The sequence below is a fragment of the Patella vulgata genome, chromosome 5 (genome assembly GCF_932274485.2).
Source record: "Patella vulgata chromosome 5, xgPatVulg1.2, whole genome shotgun sequence".
Taxonomy (NCBI): Eukaryota; Metazoa; Mollusca; class Gastropoda; family Patellidae; genus Patella; species Patella vulgata.
Window position 1 is genome coordinate 1660625 of NC_065883.2, and position 7509 is coordinate 1668133.

A 7509-nucleotide genomic window follows, 5' to 3' on the forward strand; every position below is an offset into this window, starting at 1 on the left:
TCAAATATTATCATAACATATACGATATTCAAATATAACCATAACGCATACGATATTAAAATATTACCATAACGTATCCGATATTAAATTATTACCATAATGCATCCGATATTAAAATAAGATATCACCATAACGCATACGATACGTATCCGATATTATAATAATTCCATAACGCATGCAATATTAAAATAATACCATAACGTATCCGATATGGAAATATTACTATAACGCGTCCGAAATTAGAATACTGCCATAATGCATCCGATATTAGAACATTACCATAACGCAGCCGATATAGAAATTACTATTTAAATATCACCATAACGCATGGAGTATAAAAATATGTTTATAAAAATGAAATGAAATGAAATGTGGTTTAACGTCCTACTGTTTTGCTCCGAACTGGGCTAATGAAGACGGGCATACGCCATACAGTGTGGTATGAGGGAAATTTTGCCCTAACAGCGGCACTACGGCCTACTCTTATATCGAATTCCAACTGCCAAGGGATCTTTTACGTGCACGGCAATGTGTACAGGTTTTTCGTCCCATCCGAACGACTAGACAGCTGTCCTTGTCAGACCCTCCGTTCTGCATCACTGACAAGGGGAAACCACGCCGGAAAATCCCGATGAACTTTCTCGGCCAATGCAGGGATCGAACACGTGACCTCCAGGCTAGCGAGCCAACGTCTTACCCACTTAGCCACGTGATACCCATGTTAATAAAAGCATAACGTATTAAAGTATAGATCAGATATGTTTAAAACGCATGACGATAAATCATATTACCTTAAAGCATTACTGAGAGAGAGAGATGGGGTTTAACGTCCACTTAACACAAACTAGGTCATTTCGGGACTAAAATATAGTTCAATTTGATTTCAATAATTCGCTTGTGCGTAGCGGTCTTTAGCAGGGGGGGGCGGAGGACCCGGAGAAAACCCACGAGGTTGTACAGGCGATCCTACTCCTTGTCATTAGCTATTAGCTATAATATGTATATAAAATATTACAATAATGCAGACGATGTTTCAACAGAATAACAACAAATCTATGTATAAAAAATTACTACAAAGCATTCTATTACCATATTAGGATAATATTCGATAAAATCAATATAAACAATAAAATACAAAGTCGTTAAACTTATCCACGGCCATTTTAAGGGTAATATACATGTACTTGTACTAATAAAAGGGCCGTGTATACCACATTGACTGTAGCTGAGGAGATACCTATATTGGGGCAACACGAGTCCGTCTTAAAGTCTCTAACTCAGTGTCATCCAAAGTCTCCGACATTGAAAAAACGAATTATTTGTAAATTATAATAACATTGATGTTGTGATCTTGCCAGGAAAAGATGCGCTTCTGATATCCAATATTGAAGACAATTAAAATAAACATTTTATCATTGGTACACGAATCGTCTACCATAATAAGTTTCACCGCCATTTGTAACAAGGGACTTAAAGAACGAGGCTACACATATTCCACAAGTCATGTTAAATATTGACGCCATATTGTAATCTGGAGAGCATGCGCAATAAATACTATCGGTGTTGACTGGAATAACCAGACGCTAGAGATCGCCATTCGATTAAGACTCCTGGCGTATTTTGCCGAGCATAATTGATTTGAAATTAAAGTAAAAAACGGAAACGATTAATTTAAATCAGTTTATATACATTCATATTATATTATTATATACTTTGCGGTCCATTTGTATCAATTTCTAGGTCCCCTATATTAGTGACTTAGCTCCTTTAACAAACGGTTCCCTCCAACAGTGACTTGGCCGTCGCCACCTAAGCACAGTCGTTATAAAAGGCAATAAAACATATATTTCATAATCAGCTTCGAAAAAAACGGAAATTGTGATTTGTGCTAACTCAGTGTATTTCGATTGTAACTTTTCACAGTGGACGGAGCTCTTGTTGTCCGGGCTCTCTTATTCCTGATTCGGACCGCTATGTCCAAAGGGCAAGCGGAACGAAATATTTTTCCTTCTCCATTGAACACAACATTCGAATAATATAGTGAATGTAGCTATAAATATTCCTATAAAGACTACATAGAAGGAGCTTTGTATATCAATAAGTTCTATGGTTGTAGCTTTAGGTGTTGGTATATTACATATACCAGATCCTGGCCACCAGTCTCTTTTTAATATTTCACCAAGTCCACTCTCCATTATCTTCATGGTTCTAAAACAAAACAAAAAATAATCTGTTAACAACGTGAGAGAGGGAGAAGGTAGGTTTAACATCGAATCAACACAAACTCGGTCATTTCGGACATACAATTAATTCAATAATTCGTTTGCGCGTAGGTCCCGGGGAAAACCCACAAGGTTGTGCACGCGATCATACTCCTTGTCACGCATAGGATAGCGGTCGAAAACACGCCGCTTGACTCAGTGAGATATCTTATGATCTAAAGCGCATGCGTTAGACCACTCGACCATTCCATCCCGCCTGTTAGACCCGTCAATTACACAATGAAAATCGGTTATCATGTATTTACTTACTCATCAGAGAAATGCTGTAAATACGGAGATTTATTTTGTAATCCGAATGCATAATTGACCGGAAAGAAGAGTTCTTTTAGATATGTCAAGTCACAGGATTTAAAGACCCATGCTTCTGCTGTCGTCTTGTCAGCTATCATCCCATAGTTTTCACTGACAACTTTCTGATGATGAAGAGACTGATTTAGTTGTAGAACATCCGGGTCAGTTTTGTTGAATTTCTGTATACCTTGCCATAATCGTTGATACACGGATAAATTGGAATCCTGAAAATTCATTATTGAATTTTAATTGATTTATATTTTGTTAATTTGAATCTGTATATGGTGATATTAATCTGTACATTGTCGAATTTACCCATGTTTGACAGGCTGAAGTGCAGGGCCTGAAGATAAAGAGGCCTCGGGGGGCGGGGTTATTTTAAGAAACTGTATAATCAGAGAGAGAGAGAGAGAGAGAGAGAGAAAGAGAGGGGGGGGGGGAGGGGGTATTGTCCAAACTATAGGTCATTTCGGACTACCATATGGTTCAATTTTATTTCAATAATTCGCTTGCGAGTAGGGGTCTCTAGTAGTGAGAGCAAACCGGATAACCCAGAGAAAACCCACGACCCAACTCCTTGACACCCACAACCGGGGAATCGAACCAAGCCAGTTGACTCAAAGACAGACCTAATGATACAATGCGCACGCGCTAACCATTCGGCCATCCAACCCACCCCCCTCGTAAGGACTTCCTTTTATCTCAATCGGGCACTGGTTTTGTGACATATTGAATTACATACGAGGTGAGAGAACTCATTCGGTGACGCTAAGGTCTGAAGCTGGATGGAACCAAGATGGCTGACTAACAATGGCTGTGGTTCAGTAACCAGAACGTTTAATCCTGGGGTTAGTCGAGAATGTTCCTCGGGAAGTTCCTCAATCAATCTGATTAAAACACAGATCCTATTTCGTTTCGTTTTTACAGTTCAAAATTTCGTTTTACTTGTCTTTACTACACTTGGATCTGGAAGAGTTGTTTTTTAACTCGTGTTCTGAATGATGTCTGTCACGGCGAGCTTTAGGCGTGTTTTGCACGAAACTGTGGGTAATCCACTAGTAACATCAATGCTGATTGGTTAATCAAATGTCTGACATCATAGGGTCATAAGTCAGTCTTTTGACCCCTGATGTGACCTATCGCTATAACTTGTCAGATCTTCATGTAGTGTAGGCCAAGGAAAGTATAAAAAACGAAACGAAATATAGATCTGTATTTTAATCAGATTGTTCCACAATAACAGTTTGCAAATGATTAAAAAAATCCCTAAAAGCAGTGGGTTAAGGTTAAGTCTAAACAGGAAGTACTTAATCGGGTCTAAACGGGAACTTCATGAATAATCGTGTCTAAACATGAAGTTCATGAATAATTGTGTCTAAACAGGAAGTACTTGACTCGTTGAATCATAAACAAGAGTTACTTGAATAATCGTGTCTAAACAGGAAGTGCTTTACTGATCGTGTCCAAACCGGAAGTACTTGACTACTTGACTGACCGTGTCTCTAAACCGGAAGTACTTGACTACTTGACTGACTGTGTCTCTAAACCGGAAGTACTTGACTGACCGTGTCTCTAAACAGGAAGTACTTGACTAATTGGGTGTATAAAAAGCATACCTGAAGTAACGAAACCCAAACACTTCCTCCCAATGTTCCCCATTTATACTCATCTTGTTGTCCCAGCTCAGCCAGTGTTTTAAAGGGCAAATCTTCCTTAGATATAGTTAAAGATGCAATAAGAATACCGCTATAACTGGCCACTGTTATCAGTGAAAATATCCACCAGCAAGCTACTAATGATCTACCCGATGTTGATGAAGATAAGCTTGGTCCACCTGGTAAAACAGAGAGAGAGGAATGGGGTTTAATGTTCACGAAACACATACAACGTCATTTCGGGAGTAAGATATGGTTCAGCTCTCTCTCTCTCTCTCTCCCTCTCTCTCTCTCAAATAAATTTGTCGGTTACATATTGTGAATTTAATAAGATAGATCTTCGGTCAGCCATGGTCGTCAAACCAACTCATTACTAGATACATTGAAAAATACTATGAAACGTAACCGCTAGCTGAAACAAAAACATACCTTGCGTTAAGAGCGCACCAAACATGTATAGTATAATGTTTTGAAAGGTAGGTCGTTCTTCGTGGAGTTGCGTGTAGAAAGGGTTCAAACTTTCTATGATGAAATGAAATACGGTGACGAAAGTCAGAGAAGCAAAAACACAAGCGTGTACTTCCCATCTGAACGGTTCGATTAATTTTCTCCATTTATATTTGTTCGGGTCGGGTTTCCGGAAAACAACTACGGAATAGGCCTGGAAATAAGGGTAGCTGAAATCCATAACTTCTTCCCGATCTGATGAAATGGCCAATGGTCCACAAAACAGATCAGCTTCCTGCAACAAACAATAACAAGTGAAAAAGAATGGGGTTTAACGTTTTAGTTTTCTGTATAAGTCGTGGCAATGTAGACGGGCATATTCCATATAGTGTGCTATGAAGGAACTTTGGTGATGACAGCGGCGTTACCAACTACAGGCAAGGGCGCTCGTGAGTGTATTGCAAAGAGTAGACGGGGTTTTCGTCCCTTCTGAAAAACTAACCATTTTTCACTTACCCCTTTTTGTAGCTGAGCAACTGCCCCCGTCCATGTTTTATTTATTATTCTTCCCCATTCACCATCCTCGGGTTCCATTAACGTAACACTTGTAAATAGAATAACAAAACACGTTAAAGTGTAGCGTAATAAAAATACGTAATATTTTAACGTAATAAGAATGCATAATAATTTAGCATAATGAGTGTACGTAAAATTTTAATGTAATAAGAATAAGTAATATTTTAACGTAATAAGAATACATAATAATGTAATAAGAATTTTAATGTAATAAGAATATGTAATATTTTAACGTAATAAGAATACATAATATTTCAACGTAATTACAGTACGTAAATTTTAATGTATAAAGAATACGTTATATTGTAACGTAATGAGAAGCGTAATGAAAATACGTAACATTTTAACGTACAAAGAATACATTTTTTTAAAGTAATCAGAATACGTAATATTTTAACCTAATGCGAGCACATAATATTTTAACGTAATGCGAGTACATAATATTTTAACGTAATGGGAATACGTAATATTTTAACGTAATGCGAGTACATAATATTTTAATGTAATGAGAATACATATTTTTTTAACGTAATGCGAGTACATAATATTTTAACGTAATGAGAATACGTAATATTTTAACGTAATGAGAGAGAATACATAACATTTTAATGTAATATAATGTAATATGAATAATGAAATATGTAAAATATTAATATATTAACGTAACGGTAATAACGTTATATTTTAAGGGAAGGGAATGGAATAATAATAAAATATGTTATATTTAAACGTAATAGGAATAATGCAATACGCTATATTTTAACGTAATGACAATAATAACACACGTTATATTTTAATGTAGTGGGAACGTTATATTTTAATGTAATGGGAACGTTATATTTTAATGTAATGGGAACGTTATATTTTAAAGTAATGGGAATAATGACACACGTTATATTTTTAATGTAATGGGAATAAAAGCATACGTTATATTTTAATGTAATGGACAATTTCCATCATAACAAACTGCATGGCGTATGCCCGTCTTCATTAGCCACGGTAGGTGCAGAAAATGAGCACGTTGAACACCGTTTCACTCCATCATATGAAAAGATCCCCGTTACTGTCTGCCTGGTACTTATCGTGGCCTACCTAAAGTTTATAGAAGAACTTTCAGTAAATCTTATGAATACCTTCAGACAGTATAGTGCCAGTTATTGCCCGTCTAGTAATGACTGACCTACCTAAAGTTTAAAGAAGCTTGAAGAACTTTCAGGAGATCATATGAATACCCTTCATACCGAATAGTGCCGTTTATTTCTGGCAGTCTGTTTGTAAATGGCAGCCACTGAAAGAAACAACCATTGTTATTACTCCTTGTATGAGAGACAGGGAGAGTGAGTGAGAGAGAGAGAGAGAGAGAGAGAGAGAGAGAGAGACGAACTAGGTCATTTCGGGACTAACATATGGTTCAATTTTATTTCAAAAATTCGCTTTCGTAGAGGTCTTTAGCAGTACCAGGAAACCGATGGACCCGGAGAAAACCCGCGAGGTTAGATAATCGACCCTGTCGAGTGGGTGTTACAGCCCATCGCTATCGTTCTCTCTCTCTCTCTCTGTTAAATGTAGCTAGTGAAATGTGCCTCGAGCTATAATTTTGACGTTTTGATTTCAGGAATATATAGGTTGCCAGACAACAACAACTATGTTATCAGTTTATATCAAAGGGCTATAACTTTCCTTGGAGTATTCTAGAGTTGAGAATTTTCGAAATTGAAGAAAGGGGGTGTGTACTTACAAATAGTGTTGTGGTTCTGAAAACTCTTTGATTAAAACCAAACTTTGTATTAGGAAATATAATAACACCAGGATATAGATTAACATGGTGTGTATAATTAACATGTCCTACTCGACTTAATACTCTTCCTTCTCTTTTATATAATAACGTATATACTTCAGCTCTCCAACAATCACTCAACCTTGTCAGATCCTGTAATACAAGATATAATAACGTATATACTTCAGCTCTCCAACAATCACTCAACCTTGTCAGATCCTGTAATACAAGATATAATAACGTTTATACTTCAGCTCTCCAACAATCAATCAACCTTGTCAGATCCTGTAATACAAGATATAATAACGTTTATACTTCAGCTCTCCAACAATCAATCAACCTTGTCAGATCCTGTAATACAAGATATAGTACCGTATATACTTCAGCTCTCCAACAATAATCAGACCCTGATAATAAAATTAACCAAAATCATAAAGGCGGGACGGGGAGAGTGAGCGGTGAATGGTTAAGTTTGCAACAT

At 36.9% G+C, this 7509-nt stretch overlaps 1 long non-coding RNA gene across 1 annotated transcript; it reads right to left on the reverse strand.

Moving 5' to 3' along the window:
• Positions 1 to 4664: 4664 nt before the first annotated feature.
• On the reverse strand, positions 4665 to 7105 carry LOC126822760 (uncharacterized). The gene is made up of 4 exons (XR_007680989.2): positions 6990 to 7105; positions 6436 to 6539; positions 5192 to 5279; positions 4665 to 4970 (listed from the first exon to the last, which is right to left on the reverse strand). It is a non-coding gene; the product is annotated as an uncharacterized LOC126822760 (long non-coding RNA).
• Positions 7106 to 7509: the final 404 nt, after the last annotated feature.